Source organism: Canis lupus, chromosome 14, assembly GCF_003254725.2.
Source record: "Canis lupus dingo isolate Sandy chromosome 14, ASM325472v2, whole genome shotgun sequence".
NCBI classification, from domain to species: domain Eukaryota; kingdom Metazoa; phylum Chordata; class Mammalia; order Carnivora; family Canidae; genus Canis; species Canis lupus.
The window spans coordinates 39,977,755-40,000,398 of NC_064256.1; the positions used below are offsets into that span (position 1 = coordinate 39,977,755).

General features: G+C 38.5%; 1 long non-coding RNA gene across 5 annotated transcripts in view; it reads right to left on the reverse strand.

Annotated features, from left to right (window-relative positions):
• Positions 1–1,942: 1,942 nt before the first annotated feature.
• LOC112670621 (uncharacterized) overlaps positions 1,943–22,644 on the reverse strand; it is a 151,371-nt gene continuing 130,669 nt past the window's right edge. For 2 of the 5 annotated variants that reach the window (XR_007402060.1, XR_007402061.1), the window contains 3 exons: positions 10,170–10,252; positions 7,304–7,390; positions 1,943–5,675 (listed from right to left, as the gene is read on the reverse strand). This is a non-coding gene — a long non-coding RNA (uncharacterized LOC112670621). Of the gene's footprint in view, positions 5,676–6,526; positions 6,561–7,303; positions 7,391–10,169; positions 10,253–22,644 lie in introns of all 5 variants that reach the window. The other 3 variants (XR_004804793.2, XR_007402062.1, XR_004804794.2) reach the window with 3 other exon arrangements.

A 22,644-nucleotide genomic window follows, 5' to 3' on the forward strand; every position in this document is an offset into this window, starting at 1 on the left:
ATAGGAATCTGTAGTTGTGGGGCACCTTTGAGTAAGAAAAATGGATGTCCGCCTCTCTGTTGAACTAAATAACCCTATTCTAGGAACAATTTAAAACTGGGTTGTCAAATTCCTATTAAATTTAATTCTCTAGACCTAAATATATAGGACTAGAATTGTGTTTATTTTTTAACATTTTATTTATTTATTCATGAGAGACAGAGAGAGAGAGGCAGAGACACAGGGAGAGAGAGAAGCAGGCTCCATGCATGAAGCCCAATGTGGGACTCCATCCTGGGATCCAAGGATCATGCCTTGGGCCAAAGGGAGGCGCTCAACCGCTGAGCCACCCAGGTGTCCCTAGAATTGTGTTTTTTCAATTGATGTTCATAATTTCCTGAAGGTTTTCTCTGGATGAGAAGTGAAAATGTTAAGTAAACATCTTGAAAACTAAAAACAAATTTGATTATTTTGGGAATAGGTAACAAATCCAAATTCACTTTGAAACTGAAAGTTTGAGTCATGCCGGCACAACCTTTATGTCCTATGAATATGTAAAAAGCAACAGAGAGCCTGAATGCATAGGCTGAGCTTTCATACCAATTTTGTTTACCCCATGAAATTTCATCTTGAACAGCTCTGTACTCTCTCCTTTTGATGCCTCTCAGTCCCTGTTATTAAATCTTAATGGTTTCTGCAGGATTGGATTAGGCTAGATTCAAGGTATCTAATGCAGCTTTGGCTTTTCTTTGCTTGGTTGTACATCTGGATAAGAAGTAGCTTTCCTAGTAGACCTGGGAATAGAGTCAGAATAGACTAGATGTGTGAATTAGCAGGTGGGAACCTGACCTTTTCTGGATGTGCTGGGAAACCTAATACCTAGCCACCATCTCGTTTTCAGCTTTAAACCTGTCCTGTACAATACTGGAGAGAAACAAAGCAAGTTTGGAATTTCAGCTCTGACAATTTATACCAGAACTGGGCAAGTTACTTACTCTGAGTACCAGTTTACTCATTGGAAAGATGAGAATCCGATCATTGTTATAGGAATTATAGGTTTTATATATATATAAAATATATATACATATATATGTATATATAAAAAATATATAAATATATATATGGCACACACACAACAGGCATTCAAAATATAATAAATATAGAGGGGGCACCTGGCTGGCTCAATCAGAAGAGATTACAACCCTTGAAATGGATATTGTAAGTTCAAGCCTCATTTGAGTATAGAGGTTACTTAAGTAAATAAAAACCTTAAAAAATATAGTATCTATAGAGCTAGTCAGAAAATAGTAAACATTACCAAGCTGCCAGCTGAGACATGAGACATTTTTATCACCAGTCTCTCCTATTAAACTCATTCAAATGGTCTGGAATGATAGAAACATGCAGAATTAGTCTAAAGTTCCTAAAGAGAAGAAACTGGTAAGCTCATTCATCCATTCAAATATAAGCAAAGAGGACACAAAGATGTCAGTCTGTAAATCAGATACACACATCACTATCTTGCACAGTAGAACAAGATACATGCCATAAGATAAAGTGAGTTAAACTGTGATGGACCTTTGAGAAAGAAAATATTTCTTTCAATTTAGTTACCAGACAGTATTAAATGGAAAAGATAAGTCTAAACAGAGTGCTAGCAGAGTGGGTAAATAGAGTGTGTTTATGATATAGTGACTAATTCAAATTGACTAAAGCATGGAGTAAATGAAAGGGGAAAGTGTGAGATAAGACCAAAAGTGTAGATTTGGGGATCCCTGGGTGGCGCAGTGGTTTGGCGCCTGCCTTTGGCCCAGGGCGCGATCCTGGAGACCCGGGATCGAATCCCACGTCGGGCTCCCGGTGCATGGAGCCTGCTTCTCCCTCTGCCTGTGTCTCTGCCTCTCTCTCTCTCTCTCTCTGTGACTATCATAAAATAAATAAAAATTAAAAAAAAAAAAAAAGTGTAGATTTGGATCATACCATAGAGGCGAGGCTAAAGAATTTGAGATTTTTTTTCCAGCAGAGGGATAATATGATTGATATGATAATAGCTTTATTAATAATTGACCTATGGGGCAGCCCGGGTGGCTCAGCGGTTTAGCACCGCCTTCAGCCCAGGGCCTGATCCTGGAGACCCAGGATCGAGTCCTGGGTCGGGCTCCCACATGGAGCCTGCTTCTCCCTCTGCCTGTGTCTCTGCCTCTCTCTCTCTCTCTCTCTCTCTCTGTCTCTCATGAATAAATAAATTTTTTTTAAAAAATAGTTGACCTGGAAGCTTTGTGAAAGAACAAGTGGAAGAAAGAAATACCAAATCCAATGAGGAGATTGCACAGTGAGACAAGTAAAAAATTGTGATGTGTTGAGTTCAGGTAAGAGCAATGGAATTAAAAGGGAAGGAGTGGACTCAAGAGTTGGGGGAACTAGCATATGTGCTATTAATTAGTAAAGAAAGGAGGGTAATGTGGTGTTTCTTTTTTTTTTTTTTAATTTTTTTTTTAATTTTTTTTTTTATTTATTTATGATAGTCACAGAGAGAGAGAGAGAGAGAGAGGCAGAGACACAGGCAGAGGGAGAAGCAGGCTCCATGCACCGGGAGCCTGACGTGGGATTCGATCCCGGGTCTCCAGGATCGCGCCCTGGGCCAAAGGCAGGCGCCAAACCGCTGCGCCACCCAGGGATCCCTAATGTGGTGTTTCTAACTTATTTTTGTTATTTTGTTATATTGCTTGATTTTGCCTTTATTTTCATTAGAATAAAGAGAATAATGGACTGTTAGCTTTATGTTAATCGCTTAATAAATGTGGGATACTTGACAACCAGTTTTATAGTCTGCCAATATTATTGCATTAGGAATTAAAATAAGACTTAACACCTATGAAAAATAAATAAAATAAAATAAAACTTAACACAATGTTTGACCTCTCTGTTTTATTCTTCCTAAGAACACTAGTCTTCTCTCATTCTTAGAAGATGGTTCTCAGTCCTGGCTGCTCAGTAGAATCCCCTGAATAACATTTTTAAAATGCTAAAATCTGAGATCCAGCCCTGGACAAATGAATCAGAATCTCTGGCAACTGGACTTGGGCATCAGTATCTTCAATTTTGGTCTCCACAGTGATTCCAGTGTACATCCTCAGTTGAGAACAGCTGACCTTGAACAAGATATACTGTAGTCTCTAAACAAGCATACTTGCCCACATGCTCTTTTTCCATTCATTGTGAAACTCACTGAGCACTCTCATGGTAGTTCATTCTTGAGTTTCAACCGAGGGGTAGTTCCCCAGAATTCCTTGATGTTCAGCATCCCTTGCTTGTTTCTCCCAACTCTACACCACTCCATTTTGAGAGAATAAATAATCTAAATTCCTCCTTGTAAGTATAGGTATGAGAAAAATTAGCCTGAAAATAAAATAGACACCATTGATAGCAGAGAGCAAAGACAGAAGACAGGTCCTTGGTGAGTTGAACTACTATATCAATCAGTCCAGAAGCCTAATCTATCACTGGACTTCAGGTTCATGTGAACCAAGAAATTTATCACTCAAGCCACTTTGATTTGGAGTTTCTGTTACCTCCAAGAGTATCGTATAATCAGCCCTCTATGCTCTTAAAATAAATGATTTTAGATCTTGTTGATCCCAGACCAAAAATGGCAAAGTGCAAACCTGAAATGTGACATCTTTTATAGGATACACAGCAACAATATTGTCTTAGTGACATAAACACTTGGGCTGTAAGTGCTGCACAGCTGTGAAAACCTGGACTTTGAAATCTGATGCATTTTCCAGCTGTATCCTGACCATGTTCTTTTGTTTTTAGCAGCATAAATTACATTACATGAAATTTACTTAGTGTTATTTCAGTGAATTTTTTTCTCTTTTGAAGATTTTATTTATTTATTTGAGAGAAAAAGAGAGCACAAGCTGGGGGAAGGACAGAAGGAGACAGAGAAGCAGACTCCCCACTGAGCAGGGAGCTTGATGCCACTCGATCCCAGGATCATGGGATCATGACCTGGGCTGAAGGCAGACACTTAACCGATTGAGCCACCCAGGCACATTTCAGTGAATTTAAAATATATATATAAGTTCTAGGCTCTGAATATGCCCTTGAAATTTAATCACACCTATAATATTACCAGAAATTACTATCAAATTTTAGGTCTTGAAAATGTACTGAAAATCAATTTCTTCTAAGGATGCTTCTTAAGATACAGAAGAATGTAAAAAAAGAGGGAAAATAGAACCTACATTTATATTTGCTTATATAAAATCAGAAAACTCTGGAAGGAAGAAGTTATAAACAGTGGTTAATTTCAAGGAGGAGTGGGGGACTGGAGAGATGACAATGTTGGGGGAAACATACTGCTGCATACTTTTTATACTTTATGGTCTTTGAAGTAATGTGATTAGATTACCTATATACAATTAACATCTAACTTTTATAAAAATAAATTTTAAAATTATAAAATATACTTTTTACTAGAAGTACACCCAAATTAATTACCATCAGAACCCACTCACATGAGAACCCTACCATCGTCACTCAATGCCACATTAATTTTAGCTGTAACAATACCGAATTAGAGATTTCAAAGCCTTTTAGTGGCATACTCTTCTTAGTGATTCAGTTCTATTAAAACATCCAAAACATTAAGCCCACAAGTGACCCTGACACCGCACAAGATGGGGTAAAGCAGTCAAAGTAAAGGGAAAGAAGACATAGTTAAAGATGAAGAACTGAAGAGTCTGAGTTGGCATTCCAGTCCAGAATATCTGAAGAATAAGCACAACTCACAAAACTAGATGTCTTACAAATGGTACAAGAGAATTGATTTGTTACAGCTCATTTAAGGTTTTTTGCATCATTGTCCTCCAACTTGCCCCAGCTGCTATTTCAAACCAGATCTTGTTCTCTACTTTCCCATCTCTAGGGATAGACAATGGAGTCCAAGCCTAATAACAAAAATAATGATGCCAGCTAACATTAGTCGATGGTCTATTATACTCATTTCCTGCCAAGTATATATTTCAGACACATGCTAGCATTTAGAGGCACTCATAGACCCACTCAGATTCATTAGAAAATCAACAACAACAAATCAAAACTAGATCACTAATAAACCTTTTACAAAAAAACTTTTAAGGAGGCTCCACACCCAAGTTGGGGCTTGAACTCACAAACCTGAGTAACCAACCCAGCCAGGCACCGTTGTAAACCTAATTTTTAAAAACTTACCCCTTGGGGATGCCTGGGTAGCTCAGCAGTTGAGCATCTGCCTTTGGCTCAGGGCATGATCCCGGAGTCCCAGGATCAAGTCCCACATCAGGCTCCCTGCATGGAGCCTGCTTCTCCCTCTGCCTGTGTCTCTGCCTCTCTCTCTGTGTCTCTCATGAATAAATGTATAAAATCTTTTAAAAAAATAAAAATAAATTAAAATTTACCCCTTGAGTAGATTCATAAATTATAGTACAACAACACTTTATAATTATATAAAGCTGCTGAAAATGACTGACAACTATAATAAAACATAGAAGAATATGTGACAGGGTGCCTGGGTTGGTTAAGCATCCTATTGACTGTTGGTTTTTGGCTCAGGTCATGATGTCCCAATTGTCAGACTGAGCCCCATGTTGAGCTCTGCAGTCACCTTTGAGTCTGCTTGAGAGTCTCTCCTCTTCTGCTCCTCTCCCCTCCTTTTTTTCAAAAAGAAGAATATGTAAATAAGATTAAATCATTAAGAAGCAGAATGCCAAATGGTACATAAAGGCATTACAATTACATAAAAAACATGCATGTGGATGAAGCACAGAAGATAATATACAAATTTTTAGTTGTATTCAAAAAGTGGGATTACAGGTGGTCTTTTTATCCTTTCCCACAGTTTCTTTAAATCTTCTTGTTACCCCATGTATTGTTTTAACCTATGTTAGCATGTAGAGTCAGCTGCATAACAAGATCCAATATATTGGCAAATTAAATAAGATTGTAGTTTATTTCTCTTTCATATGACAGTCCAAATATAAACCGTGCAGTGCTGATATGGTGCTTCTAAACTATGGGTCTACCTAGAAATACTGTTACTGAGAGTGAGTGAAGGGATTTAGGAAATCGACTCGCAGTTTTTTGCCTCACTACTGCCTTTTTTTCCTAAGGGTATGAAAACCCGTTTGTGGTTGTTTATGCTTTTAAACCCATATTAACTGCAGGCTCTCCACTCACCCCAATCTAGTAACTAGTTCCTTAAATCAATGATGCTTACCTCTTAACCAAGCACATGGTACTGCTTGGTTAAGCCAGACTAAGTTTTATGTTTCCCCAGATCCTCATATGGCTGGCTCCTGCTTCTCATTCAGGTCTCTGCTCACTCATATGGTGCTTCCTCAGAGATGCCATTCCTGAACTCCCCTATTTAAAGCAGCCTCTCATTTAGACATTATGTCTCTCACCTTTTTTTTTTAGTCTATCATTACTTAAAATTATTTGTCCCTATAATTTGTCTTCCCCAACAGAATTGAAGTCCCATGAGAGCAGAGAACTTGTTTACCTCAGCATCCAGTATGCAGCACCAAGCACAGTGCCTGACACACAGGGAGAAGACAAAAAATGGTGAATGACTGAATGATTGACCCTGCAGTAACTGTAGTGCTGAAGGAGCCCAGCAGGGAAATAATAAGAAACACTTGACAATGGCTGGGGGGCGGCCATTAAAATATCAGGGGGACAAAAAGATGGTTTGCAAGCTAGTGGGAAAATACCTGATTGTTATCTAAACTCATTTAATCTTGGAGGACTGATTCAGGGTGCAGGCATATGCTTCTTCAGAAAAATGGTGTACCACTAAGCTCCATTAAACCTGTTCGTCCAAACTCCTGACCAGCTCATCTCCCTATAACCTTCAGAGTTCAAGGCAACAGTTGATGGTGTTAACAGAAATCATCCAACTGAGACTGTAATAGTGAATATAAAAAAAAAACAGTTGGAAGTAAATCGTTCTCTCTCTTCTTTACAACTGAGGCAAGTACGATACACACTGAATTCAAGCATACATCCCAGTGAGAAGAGAATAAAAGCACTGCCATCCAAAAGGGAGACCTTATTCGAAATTCAGTTTGCTTACTTTTCAACCAAATTTAGCATTATATAAATTTCAATAACAGCTCCTGAAGCATGTCTTATGGACAAGCCAGGAACAAATCCCTTAAATATGCATAGGAGGTAATTCTAGCAAATGCAAAGTTAAATCAACACAAATGTGAAGAGATATTCCTCCTGCTAAATTATCAATAATAATTCCTTAGATACTAAGATCCTAAGATCTTACCTTAAATAGTGAGAGCCCACCAAGGTGTGAGGAGATATGAGGGATTACAGAAAGTGTCCAGCCTAATATTGCTAATGGATTCTTGTGCTGAAAGCATACAATTAATTCATTACATAGTTATGACATCCAAACATGGCACATAGGAGGCCACTTGAAAATCAAATTACAAAAAAAAAAGAGAAAATCAAACTACTTATATGTTATTGCCTCCAAAGTTGCACAAAACTTTAGCTTTCATAGCAGCATTGATTTAAGAAATCTTTTCCTGAGAAAATAATTTTTTAATGAACATGAGAACTAAAAGGATGTTTCCAAAAGACAAGTCATTATTTTCCTTGTAAACCAGACCACCTCTTGAGTCCCTCATTTGTGAATGGTGACACGATCTTCCCAGGCACATTTCCAGTGTCTACAGAGAAGCTCACAGTGCCCTCCTCATCTCCTCTCAACAAGGTCACAACTAATAGCTTCTTCACTTTTCCCTCTACCAACACAACGGAATTTGAGTTCCTTTCCTATGACATTCCAGGTGCAGCCCAATTTGGATTCATTTCACTCTCCAGCATCACCTCTCACGACAAATCCCCCAAGCATACCTGAACCCTAACTAAGTTAAAAACATTTATCTCTCTGTGTCATTGTCCCTACCAATTGTTGAATCTGAAATGCTGAAATACTGTCCCCTTACTCCAATTCCTTCTTTCTATTCACCTTTCACCTTCTAGTGCTCAGCTCCAGTGCTACCTTCTCACTTAACTTTATCTCAATATCATCATGAACTCCTTTCACCTTGCTCCCAAGATATTTTGCTTGTTTATAACAATTTAAAATAACATCATCATTATTATTATTGCTATTATTGAGGCCTTACTCTGTGCCAGACACTTTGCTAAGCAAACATTAACTCATTCAGTCATCACATTATTATTCCATCTTACAGAGGCCTCTACAAGGTTAATTCTTTTTTTTTTTTTTTCAAGATTAACTCATTTGAAGTCACACAGTTAGGAAGTGGGGAATTGAAATCAAGATACCCTAACTCCAGAGACAATGTTATCTTAGAGCCCTCTGCCTGACACTATAATTAGTATTCATGCCTCTGTCTCTCCATTGATACTATAAGTTCCTTGATATATGGGGTTGTATCTTTGTAGCTCTGTATCCCCGCAGTGTCTAGCACTGTGTTTTGTACGTAAAGTTTTGTGCTCAGATTCTTTAATAAGTAAACAGAAGAGAGGGTGTGGAAATTTGACAACTCTAATATAGTATAGTTTTCTTACACCACTCCTTTCTTTCCTATCATCCACCTCCCCACCATGTTAGTATAGAGTACCAAAACTGCACATAGCTCTGAAACCGATATTAGCTAAAATGTCCTGAGAAGTGAAGCGATGCAAGTACCACATGATGAGCAGGCTAATAGAGGCTCAACATTTGAGAGGCAGCTAGAAATACGACAACAGTTCCAGCTAACTTCCACACAAGTGGCAACCGTTTTATCTAAGCTGCAAGATTCCCACCCTCTAAGCATTACTATCATAATATTCATGGGACAATAACAATTGCTAGATGCAGTTCAGAATGTTGAATTGGACGTCATCTTTACCTAGGAGACTGCTAGTTTAGGCCTACAGGAACCTAAGAACGGCCATCGCCTTCTCTCCTCTGTCTCCCACCCATACATGTATTCAATAAGCAACGCAGCAATATTCCTCCAGTGAGTCAAAGGACCCATGGATACTGCATGAGGCATTCAGCAAAGATGCATTAAGTTAATTAGGCTGAGACGACAGCATTTAGTGTGCTGCAGTACTGACTTGCCATATAGACCTTGGTGTCCCACACAAGTTAGTAGAGTTTTTAAATGTGATTAATGCCTTAACAGAGTTTATGATGTGAGATCAAAGATGTAGCCCAGGTTGGCCCTAGAAAAAAATGTAGGAGAGGCAGAAATATAATTCTCACCTCTCCTAATAGCATCACCTTCTGCTTGTGGTATGTGCCCCCTTTATTCCACTAGGCTCCATCCCATTTCTAATTTCAACTAATCTCTGCTCAACATTTCTCTGGCGATAGGCCAATTAATACATTACATTGTGAATTTAAATTTTGATCAAAGTAATACATGCACATCATTTGAAAACTAGAACTTGACAAAAAGCAGTCCTGTTGTCCACATGCTCCCAGCCCTATTCCTGTTTCCTCGTGGTAACCCCTTTCCATCCTTTTAGTTGTGCCTTTTGGTGTTTGCATCCATTTTATAAAGAATGTGGGTATGCTGTTATTTCTTGATTTTTGTATTTTAAACATTATTTGCTTCCTGCTATGGGAGATGAGGAATTACCTCTTTTAACACATCTCCACACACACCCAAAAACAAACACATATTTCCCCTTCTCCATCTTCCCAGTGTAACGATGGTGTACTTTTAAGTTAAACCCATAATTGAAGATTACATCATTATGAATCTATTAATCTTGTTTACAGTTCAGTCCTACAATATATTATATTTCTTGTACAACTTTTCATTTCCTAAAAGTTCATACTTTCCTCTACTTTTTTTGGTTGCTTGAATTTCTATATACCTATCATCAACTTATTCTCAAACTCTCTATTAGAACTGAAAACTCCTCTCAATGTGGTCAATACCTCATGTAATCTGTCAGTTTAATTTGTTTCCCAGTGACTTCTCTAACAACTCCTCTGTTCTTCCATTACAATCTGGACGACTTGTTTTCTAGGTTTCTTGATATCTACCACTGTGGGGCTTCCTCCTGCATCATCTTGGGAATCCCCTTTGCCTCCTTCCTGTGTTAGATCCCGTACCTTTTTTATTTCATGCCTTCCTCTTTCTTATTTTACTTACTCATTTTCATGAAGCATATCCTTCCATATTTTTTTCTTTGAAAAAGGATGTAGGGGCAGTAACTCTGTTGAGACCTCACATATCTGAAAACACATTTACCCTCATGTTTAGACAGGTATAGAATTTTTGTTTGGTAAGCATTTTCTCTCAGATTTTTTATAGCATTTCTCCATGGTTTTCTAGTTTTTAATATTTAACAGACAGAGAAACTGAAGGCCAGCGTACTCAGTAGCAAAACCAAGCCTCAAGGTCACATCTTTCTCTTTCTTTTAAGATTTTATTTTTAGTTAATCTCTACACCTAAAGTGAGGCTTGAACTCACAACCCTGAGACCAAGAGTTGCATGCTCCACCAAATGAGCCAGCCAGGTGTCCCAAGATCTCATCTCTTTAATTCAAATGCTGGGAGTATTCTTCCCCTATAAAACCTAGCCTCTATTTACCAAAGCGTGGCGGGATAAAATGGAACTACTTCCAGCAGTATTTGTAATTACATAAAGAGCTCATTTGTAAACCTAAAGCTTGAGTTGAAGGATTGAAGTCATAATGGTAAAATTACCAATGATATGTAGTTAATTTGAGGGACAGGACCACTCAAATCATAGGGCACAGCTTTTATTACCACCCACTGTGTCAAGCTGGTAGCATGTCCTAAAGTTTCTTGGGACTCCAGAAATTGAGTGTTTTATTTTGTTTTTAAATATTTTTTTAATTTTTAAGTAATCTCTATACCCAACATGGGGCTCAAACTTAAAGAATTGCATATTCAGGACGCTTGGGTGGGTTAGTGGTTAGTGTCTGCCTTTGGCTCAGGGCGTGATCCCAGAGTCCTGGGATCGAGTCCCGCACCGGGCTTTCTACAGGGAGCCTGCTTCTCCCTTTTCCTATGTCTCTGCCTCTCTCTGTGTGTCTCTCATGAATAAATAAATAAAATCTTTTTTAAAAGAAAGCCAGACATGCTTACTGCCCATTATAAACAATCTAGGTTCCCTAACTCCGGGTTACTCACCTGTAATACTCCTCATTGCATGTATAGGTGTCATCTGATCATCTTTACATTGCCCAGTGGGAGTAGAGGCTCAGGGACCTGGCACAAATGCTGACATTCTGGCTACTGCTGGTGCTGTGAGTAATAAACTGTCTTTGGTTTCTGACGTAAGAGCATCACACAAAACTGTGGCAGGCTACCTTATTGGTTTGCAAGTAGAATAAAATGTCAGACCCCTTGCAGTTCTTGAAAGAGACATACCCCAAAATATATAGAAGAAACATTTGGGAGATATATGGATTAAAAAATAGTTTCCTATAAAAATAATTTTTTTGGCTTGGAAATACAGTTTTCAAACCCAACCACAGAGTAGAAGTCTAAAAATAAAATATACTTGAAATTTGGCTTCAACAAGTTAAATATTTTGCAATGCATCTAAGGTGCCTATGTTTCTTGTAAGTATTCGATATTTCTATGATTAGCATTCTCTATTTTCTCAAAGCTCTTCACAAAACACTTATTCTCTAAGATATGACCACTTGGGAGGTAGCAGGAAGAAGGATCTCTTACAATTAACTAAAGTCTTCAAGGGCTATTTCAACTCTTTCTGTGGAGCCAAAGCATAATAAAATCTTTCAAATGTCTTAGAAACCCTTAACAAATTAAGCCATAATACCAGGAAATATCTTTGAATACATGTGATTCATTCCTGCTTTTGGCATCATTAGCAACATCACTGAATGCATTAAACACTGTGAACTCTGACCTTATAAAGTGCTTCAAGTTCAGTACTACTGCAAGTAATCTTCATCATCACATCACACTTGAAATACACAGAATAAAACACAGCATCAAGAAGAAAACACCTGTTTGCCATCATGCAACATGTACTTCTGACCCAGTGAGAAAGAACAGTTCAGAGCCAAGCATATATGAGAGTAAGTCTCTTGTACACTGTAATTCTAAAAAGTTCATTTATTGTGCTGTCACCTCCCAAAGTCATCCTGATGTAGAGCACACTTAAGAAAACTAGAGGAAGGCTCCAGGACAGATGGAAAGCACACTCTGATGAACTTTTCTTTTTTTTTTTTTAAGATTTTATTTATTTATTCATGAGAGACACAGAGAGACAGAGGGAGAGACGCAGGCTCCAAGCAGGAAGCCCTATGTGGGACTCAGTCCCGGGACTCTAGGATCATGCCCTGGGCTGAAGGCAGGTGCCAAACCGCTGAGCCACCCAGGAGTCCCTCTGATGAACTTTTCTGCTAGAGCTATGGTAAAGGGGAAAGAACACAGGTTACGGATTCAGGAGAATGCTATTCAAATTCCAGCTCCACTCTAACCAGTCATGAAGCTTTGGGCATAGATTTTTACCTTTTCTGAGCTCAACTTCCTTGTCTGGAAACTAGCTGTGGTAATACCCAACAAGATTGTCTTGAAGATCACAAGTTAATGTTAAATGTGCAAATTTCTGGCACATACAGGACTCTTAATAAATATTTGTTGAATCCAAATTGCAGAGTAGGCCTGGAGCAGTGCTTGGCTTTCCAGATTAAAATGATACAGAATCCTTAGACCCACTAAAAACCTGATGACTCTATTTAAAATAAGAGACATTTTCTTCCTTATGTACAGGGCTTCTTCTTAAAAAAAAAAAAAAAAAGAGATTTTATTTATTCACGAGAGACACAGAGAGAGAGAGGCAGAGACATAGGCAGAGGGAGAAGTAGGCTCCATGCAGGGAACCCGATGTGGGACTCAATCCAAGGACCCCAGGATCACGACCTGAGCCAAAGACAGACACACTCAACCACTGAGCCACCCAGGTATCCCTAAAGGGCTTCTTAAAGTTAAGAAAAGTTAACCTCCTTCCTGAGATTATTGTATTAAGATGAAGGTGGAAAATAGATGTGATACCAGCTAATAGATAGCCTTGAATGCCAAGTAGGGAATTTGGGCTTTATTCTATGAGGAAATCATTAATGTTTCTAAACTGGAGAATGACAGCTTAAGGAAAATTACTCTCATAGCAATGAATGAAATGATTTGGTGGTGGTTAAAGAGTGCAAAAGAAAGATTGGTTAGGAAGCAATTTAAATATTCCAGAGCAGAGGCATCAGACATTCAGATAATGATGGTAGTATTGATGGACCTGACATGAGGTCAAAAAATCTCTTACTGGCTATGAACTGCTCATGGAAAATGAGGAGCATTTACCCTTCAGATGATAATGTGTTTATCATACAGTCGCCCTGGTAATCACTTCACAAAATAATTCCTTCAGGTAGTTGATATTTTCACATATCACTCTTAATAACATGAATATAAAAATGTGACTTGGCCTAAAACAGACACTTTTTAAAAGATTTTATTTACTTATTTATTTGAGAGAGAGATCATGAGTCAGGGTGAAAAGCAGAGGGAGGGGGAGAAGCAGACTCCCTGCTGAGCAGGGAGCCCCAGGTAGGGCTCCATTCCAGGACCCCAGGATCATGACTTGAGCTGAAGGCAGACACTGAACCGACTGAGCCACTCAGGTGCCCCTAAAACACACTTTTAGAATAAATAAGTAAATTTTATTTATTCTAACACCAACCTTCCAGTCTTGAGGGAGGAGGATAGAAAAATTATCTTGAAAAGACAAGACATGAATTTAAGAGTTCAGTGAAACAAAGTCAAATTTTTGGCTTAAGCTTTTAGTTTATAAACATGTTAATAAGTTTTTTATACAACGAGAATAAGAAATAGGGTAAGAATAGGAATACACTGAGCATCCTATTGCAGGGCTGTGTAAATGCAGAAGGCTCACCAGTTGCAGGAAATTGTGGCTATTCAGGCTATGCAGGACAGAAGAAATCACCTCATTATTTGTGTTCTTTTTATGACTGGAAACTCATCCTCTCAAATATTGCCATGATTTTCAGCAAGCAAGATCATTTAGGTTTGCCATCTCAGGGGCTATTAAGAAATATTGGGTGGACATTACTAGGTTCATGTGCTTGTTTACTTCTTTCATTTTTCTCTTTGCTGACCAAAGGAAATTACAAACCATTATGTGCAACTGTGCCATCATTACAGATTTATGAGAGAAATAAATGACTCCTTTGATAGATTTAAGAATGCAGAAGGCTTAAGTAGATGCTTTCCTCAAAACATAATTCCATTTTCCATCGCCAAACCTGGCCTCTTGCAAATCCCTCCTTCTTTATAACTACTAATCCTGATATAGAGAAAACAGAATATTGAAGAAAAATAAGTTTCATATAACCCACCACTACAATATTTAACTCTTCAAACAAATTCATGATTATATTCAGTATCTGTCTACTTAAGGACAAGGTAAGTTTCATGGAAAATGTTAGTTCCCTAATGATAAAGAATGGCATATAAACGCCCATAAGTGGTAAGCCATGCCCCTCAAAGTATGACAGTTTTAATCAAAACTACATCTCAAATAGTTACGAATAACTGAACATTTTTGAGTTTGAAATTCTCAAATAGAAACTGGGAAGAGTTAGACTTGCCAAGAAGATGCAAAGCAACATAGTTCCATGTATTGAACAACTGTTATGCCAAATGCATGGTTTTAGTAAATCTTCACTCAGTCTTGATCAAGTAGCATTAAGAGAGCCAAAGACCGAAAAGGCAGTCCAATCAAGCTGCTAACCAAGCCAAGTCCTCTCAGTGCTAAAGAAGATGAGAGAAGTTGAAATGAAAGGAGAGGAAATATGATAGATTGCAAAAGGGGCTCACAAATGCCTCCCATGCCAGTATATGCACCTCTATACACTATGACTTTGTATCATGTGGATGAGCCTGGGCAAGCCTCCTGATGATGACAGGCATGTGGCTCTCAAGCAAACACAGATGCAACCACCAGATATACGTAGAGCCTTTCAGCCCTGGCCAAACCACTTTTGATGAGAAAAAAAAACCCAGCTAACCCATAAAACTGTAAGAAATATAGCTACTGTTGGTTTTTTTTTTTTTTAAGATTTTATTTATTTTGCTAGACAGTGAGTGAGAGAGAGAATGAGCAGCAGGGAGGGGCAGAGGGAGAACAGACCCCCCACTGAGCAGGGAGCCCAGATGCACGCGTGGCCCTATGCAGGGCTCTATGAGGGGCTCCATCCCAGGACCCTGGGATCATGACCTGAGCCAAAGGCAGAGGCTTAACTGACTGTGCCACCCAGGTGCCCCACTATTGTTTTAATCCAAAGTTTTTGGACAGTGCATTGTGCAGCCAGAGCTGATAGAGAAAGTGGTATGAGAACTGGAAAGCTGCTGTGACAGCAACTTAGAATACACAGCACTTACTTTGGGACCAGGTGGGAGACTGATTGGAAAGGTGGCAAAAATAAATGGTAGCCAAAATTGGTAAAATGGTGCATAAATTGTTAACAGAGGCCAGACAATCAATGAAGATACTGCTCCAGCCCCCTGGAAAAAAATGGAGTCTGTGTCATATAGTAGTGAAACAATGGCAAAGTTAATGTCCATGATAATTTGAAAGATAGAAAATTACCTAATGCATTTGTAGATTTGGCTAAGGAGCTTTCTTGGCAAAAATGTTAAGGGAGTGGTTTTATTTTTATTTTTTAATTGTGTAAGATAAGGTATAAAACAAAGAGATGAGCAAAAGAGGGAACTGTAGTTTTCCCGCAGAATTCTATAGGCATTATAAAAAGAGCCAGGGGTTGAGAGTTTAGAAATAAAACAATTATATATCTCTGGTCTCTCTAGCCATTAAAGATTCTCAAAGTAAGAACTGAGGTCAGTAGTAAAGATCCAAATCAAGGGGGTGGCTAAAAGACTCCTTATTAAACCACTGAATGGTGTACAGTGATACCTAGAATCTTAAGGATGCTGTATCACAGCTGATGCACAGCCTGAAGTCGAAAGTGGCCTTCTCAAAGAGTTGGGTCCTGTGCCTCTAGGGCATAGAGTAGGCCCAAATTAGATTCCTAGGAAGCTCACAAGTTTTTAAGAGACTTGCCCTAACTAAATTCTGGCCAACTTAGACTAAAACAGAAAGAATTTGAAATAAAAAAATTTCTCTGGGCCCTTAATTTTCTACATGCAAGATGCAAGCTGAGAAAGCAACCCAACTACAAACATGAGTTATTCTTTATTGAAGTGGAAGAGTGTCTCAGAAGGGAGAAGAAAGTGCCCAGAAGGCAATAAACCCCCTTCCTCTGAGAAGAGCCTGAGAGGACAATAAGCCAGAGAGAGTCAACTCTAGGAAAAACATCTGGACCTAATCAAGAAATGCTACCTGCTTCTTGGATAGAGGGAATCTAGCAACATGTGCCTCGCTAAACTTCAGAATTGCTGTGGACAATGTTTTTTAAATGTTAGCAAAAGTTTATTATTCTGAGTGTTACTTCCTTTTTTTCTTTTAAAGGAATCTCTATACCCAACATGGGGCTCAAACTCACAACTCCAAGATCAAGAGTTGCATGCTCCACCAACTGAGTCACCCAGGTGCCCCTCTGATTATTACTGCTTAAGACCTTTAGTATATAAAGCGTTCTAGAGGTAAGAGCTTCCATCCCTAGTAATTGAAACTAGAACCACAACTAAATAGCTCACCCAAAATAGCAGTTACATTCTTTCTTGGATCTTAGGAAGTCTGCAACTTTGCACATTAGAAACTATGTGAGGTTACCCATTTTAATTAGCAACCCTGGAATTCTAGATTATCAGAATCGTAAGCTTTGATGGAAATTGTGCCAGTTTCTCTAATTTGAATTGCAGGTTTTTTGCCTCTGTAATCTAATCTATATACGCTATATGTTTTGACCCCAAATCCTCATCTGAGTGTCCTCCTTCATTTTTTATGTTGAATCTAAAGGGATTTGTGTTGGTAGCTCCTGGGAGGAAAATAATAGGCTCTCTGAAATTAGTATTTGTTGACTATAAACAGAAATAATCCAAGTTCTTCCTGGACCAATAGCTCTCCAATTGTTCTAAGTCACATCCATTGTACACTGCAAAGGGCCGCAAAAGAAGCAGCAAATCATGTTAATCTTGCCAAGCACAAGAGCACAAGTTCAGGCCCAGTGTCCTTAGCAATAGGATTAAGGATACAAAAATTGAGGAACGTAGGACTTCACCTGGGAGTGTTAATGGGGTTACCCTGTCCCTGTTTCACTATTTTACAGAGGGTGACACAGAACACCTCCCATCCTGTGAGGTAAACTTTCCCAGACCACATCTGGCTTGGCCAAGCCAGTCCAGCCGAGAAGAGCTCCCCACCCCCACCAAACCATGAGAAATCATGAATGTTGTTTAATCCACCAAGTTTAGGTATGGTTTTTAGCAAGAAAAACTCCATGGATAAAAGGGGTTCTTCCTAAAGAAATTTGTTCTTTGGGGGGAGCACCTTGGTGGGCTGTGGTTGAGCGTCTGCCTTTGGCTCAGGTCGTGATCCCAGGGTCCCAGGATCAAGTCCCACACTGGGCTCTCTGCAGGGAGCCTGCTTCTCCCTCTGCTTGTGTCTCTGCCTCTCTCTGTGTCTCTCTCATGAAGAAATAAATAAAATCTTAAAAAAAAAAAAAGAAGAGGAAGTTTGTTTTTTGGGATTATAGCAAGAGCAGAAAAGAAAAAGGAGCATGTAACATAGAGCAAGATTTTACAGAAAAGTTTCTAAAAGAAAATACAGTAAAGGAAAGGGTATACAATGGAGAGGAAAACAAAAGGAAGTATAATTGATATGCCCAGAATTTGATTTTTAAAATAAAAGCCAGAGTCCACCTAGGAATCTACACATATTCAGTTCGTACATCAACAGTCTTACATGCTGCAGTAGTGGACAATTGGAATTTTCATCCCCAATTCAGGTGAGTAGATCGTTAAATTGTGTACATGATTCTATAATACTGAAGCAGGAAAATTATCTCATACTCTTAGAAAAATTTTCATCAAGCAGGAGAGAAATAAAAAGGGTCGTAACATTTTATACAAAAAAATAATCAGATTATCTTATTCCCTTGAGTCTTCTAATTTATCAAGAATATATTTAATTAGGGCAGCCCCAGTGGCGCAGCGGTTTAGCGCCGCCTGCAGCCCAGGGCGTGATCCTGGAGACCCTGGATGGGGTCCCACGTCGGGCTCTCTGTGTGATGCCTGCTTCTCCCTCTGCCTGTGTCAATGCCTCTCTCTCTGTCTCTATGAATAAATAAATAAAATCTTTTTTAAAAAAAAGAATATATTTAATTAATAGATTCCTTTCAACAGGTCTTAGAACCTTTCTACTTGCTCTTCTGTCTGTCTGGAACGCTCTTCCCCTGTGCATTTCCATGTTTCAAATATCACCTTCTGGCGATGCTTTTCCTGACCACCCTCTTCGAATTGTAAACTGTCTCCTATTTCCCTTGCCTGCTTTATTTTTCTTTGTATTTAAAAACCTTTCATGTACTATATAACTTACTTGTTTGGCTGATGATTACTCTCCCACTAGAATGTAAATTTCATAAACACAGGGACTTTTTTCTGTTTTTCTCACTGTTGTATCCCAAACACCGAAAAACCCTGACAGGTTTCTGGTAGGCCCTCAATAAATATTCACTGAATGAAAGAACTGATTTTTTTGTCATTACATTGTTCTTTGGCATCATATTAGCAGACACTCATAATTTTCATTGCCAAAACAAAAAAACGGTGTGACCTAAATGTGGTATCCTGTTCACAGCAGTAGTCGATACTTTCAAAAGGAGGTAAAACTTCAATATGAATCTCGCCACTTGCTCAGAGCATCATAAGGAAATAGAGAATTGCAAAAGCTCCCACAATGCTCTGTTTGTGGCCTGAAGCATGAGATTCTATTACCTTTATCTTAATATTCATAACTGCAGTATTATGACTGGTCATAAAATTACCTAGCCCCTTCTAATTCATCCATTGACTGAATCTATAGCCTCCCAGGGTAGTAAATTCCACAGGTGGGCCATAAACTGGGTGAAAAAGGAAAAATCTTTTCCTTGTGCTTTTTTTGTATTCTAAATTTATATCAGCTGTTAATTTTACAAAATGAGTGACCCTTGTCTTAATATTTGGAAGACACAAAATTATGTAAATTGAGCCTGCAGTTAAGGATGCCATTTTAGTCATTTTATATGGTCATGTGCCAATTATCATGTGAACATGCGGCTGGGTTCGAAGGGTAGAAATAGTTCATTCTTTTCCTTTTAGGTTTTTACCGTCATAGGAGGACAGAGAAGACACGTCAGGATAGAGATAAAGGGAAAAGGAGAAAAGGAAAACAAACAAGGAACATGTGAGACCATCCAGACGGTGGATCACTATCGTTCTACTCGAGTTTTTTAAAAATTGCTAGGCTCTAAGATGATAAGATCAGGAAATTGATTCAATCCTCTTTAAAGCTAAGTTTTTCCTAGGGAACTGTAACAGCATTTGACTCTTTCTGTCCCTGATGTTAGAGCAAATGAAAAGAAGAAGGATTTGCTCTTGACAGGCTCTTATTCTTAAGGCTAAGGTCATCTTTAAAACCTATTAACAAAGTATTTTTTAATACAATAACTGCATGGGATTTGGGTGTGTGTGTGTCATTTCTCACAGGATGTAGTCCATTTCATTGAAATGTGTAAGGTCAGTTGGTAAGGGGCAGTCTGCTGCCTGCTGCATGATTCATCAGTTGCAGGGGGCCTCAGTGGGATTAAGCCTTGGAACAAACAGGGATTGTTTGTTTATTTACATGTTATTGGCAATTCAGAACTTTCTTCACTGTACTAATTACAAATCTTTGTAAGAACCCAAGATTCCCCATTATTTAAGCTTAGACTTCTAATTAAATCTTTTAGGGATTACATACAGTCTTAATACAGGGCAAGAAATGGTGGACATACCCATGTGAAATGATGAAGCATTTTGGCACTGGGGTTTTTAGGAGATGAAAAAGTGTGCACACTGAAAAACCGTTAATATTGCAAATTATGATATACTGCTCATCAGCATCTACGTAGGTTGACACACATGTATTAGAAAAAAAGCATGAGGGCACCTGGGTGGCTCAGTGGTTGAGCATCTGCCTTTGGCTCTGGTCATGATCCTACGGTCCTAGGATCAAGTTCCCCATCAGGCTCCTGCAGGGAGCCTGCTTCTCCGTCTGCCTGTGTCTCTGCCTCTCTATGTCTCATGAATAAATAAATAAAGTCTTTTTAAAAAATCATCATAGGCTGGAAAGGATTTTGCAATCATCCGGTACAATGTGAACATTTTACAAAAGATGAAATGAGAGCTTGAGAAGTGATGTATTCAAGATAATGCAGCTACTTAGTGGAAGGCAGAAAGGTCAGGCTATTGTGGTGACTTTCATCAATGGCCAACAATTCTGCCTATGTCATAACATCTCCAACAGGGGGACCTTTCAACATGTGAACCGTGACAGGTCACTTTAAGATTTCACTGCAAGCCTTGTATGCTCAAGTTCAGAGAAATCTGCTCCTCTTTCTCAAGATCTGGAACACTAGAAAGACTACTTCACCATGAACATGATCAATGGGAAAAGCAACTTATAAATAAATGTACAAGGAAAGAGTTGCAGTGATGCTCCTTCCTCTCTGACCACCTCCCTTCCACCCTCCTGCCCAAAAGATGAGTAGAGTAATGACAGCCTGTTCGGTAGTGCACTGTCAATGCATCAGACAACACTGACGAGAGTGTTGATCTAATAGATACTAAAATATTACTTCCGAACCCAGGATTCCAGTTTTCTTTACACTGTGACACATAATTATAACTTTAGGTCACATATCATGGGTCTGGCCAGAAGCTTGGAGTCATGCCACTATTGCTTCTGCCATTACTAATTCTCTATTCTTTAGAGATATTTTTATGCTTTGTGTGTCATTCTGTCACATGGAGTATGTTGTAATGAGTGTATTTATGAGTCCAGCCATTGGGAGTGGGAACTGATGTATTATGTAGCCTTGCACCTATGTGCAGCTGAATTATAACACAGGTCTTAACAGCCAACAAGTCTGTGTTCAGAGAAAAAAAAAATTTCCAAACATAAACCATATTCTTGGCACTAGCCTCGAATGCTGGACATTCATAACCCACCAATGCCCAGACTATAAATTTGCAAGTTGCATTAATATGGCAGTAAAAGTCACTCTTCTGAAAGCTGCACTTGTAAAATATTTATAAATTCACATGGTTGTTCCTGGCAAATAACTACATCTGTCAGCTCTGCCTTTTTGCTCCCAAAGCAGCAGGGTTGGTGTCCTGTGTAATTCACAATATGTTCATAAAAAATTATTTTGGAAAAATCAAGATGGACGATATTTTTGTTCTAGGGGGAAATGTATCTGCTCCTTCAATGGTTTGGTGTTACTGTTTGATCTCCTGAGATTTTTTTTCTCATCAAGGCTTTTTCTCTGAACAAGTTTTCATTTTATTGGACTTATCTAGTTTCCAAATTAGCAAGCATACTCCTGTGGGGCTGTCTTAAAAATCCCATATTAATATGTACAACACAGTGGACTTTTTCTGTCCTGAGGCCAATATGTATCAATGCCACGTGGTGAAGAAATTTTCTATGTATATTATCACCTCCCTACAGTATTTAGGAGACATTTACATAGGGAGCTGTCTATACAGACTTGTCCAAGTAGTTGTCTGCTTGTTTATCCTTAAGATAGGAGAAAAATAAAAAGAGAAAAGATACCAGATTACATTTTCATACAGATGTATTCCATTTAGGGACATTCTTTTCAGCCCACTCTTTCTGAAAAACACAGATAAACAAACAAACCAAAAATGCCCTCTGACATCCTACCTACTAACAGGCTGAGTACTTGACAACAAAATATGTTCTTGTATTTATGTCTACATATTTTTTTCCTTTTCCTTCTCTCTCCTCCCAGAAAAAAGTGATTTAGATTGTTTATATTGAAATATATCTGTAATACAGACAAAACAGTTAAAAGTGAGATTAAAAATATAAAACATCATATAGTACTATGGTTCTTAACTTTTTCTGGATAATACATCCCCTTAAGAATTTGCTGAAAACTGTGGGATTTTTCTACAGAAAAATGCAAGTGAGTAAACACACACATCCTACACACCCCTCTGCATACAAATTCAGGTGTTCAGAGACCACCAATACCATTTCATAGACCACCACAGAGGAAAGAGAAAGAAACTGTGTATTGGGAAGTTAGAATAAAATTATCAGTACAAGTAAGCATAGAATTTATCTCTAATCTTTGTAGCCAAAGCAAAAAGGAAAATGCAATGGGTTATATAGATGTCCATGTTGAATAGAGAATACACACCAGGTTTTCAGGAAACATATTTTAAGGGGAATTTGTCAGGTAGATGGATCTTTGATTAATAATTAAACACTGAATGAACAATGTCTTTAACAGCAGTTTTACAAAGGTGTAAACTTATATTTCACATGGCCATTTTTACATTGTCCCCTTAATAAATCGTAAGGATATCCTTATTAAATAGTAAT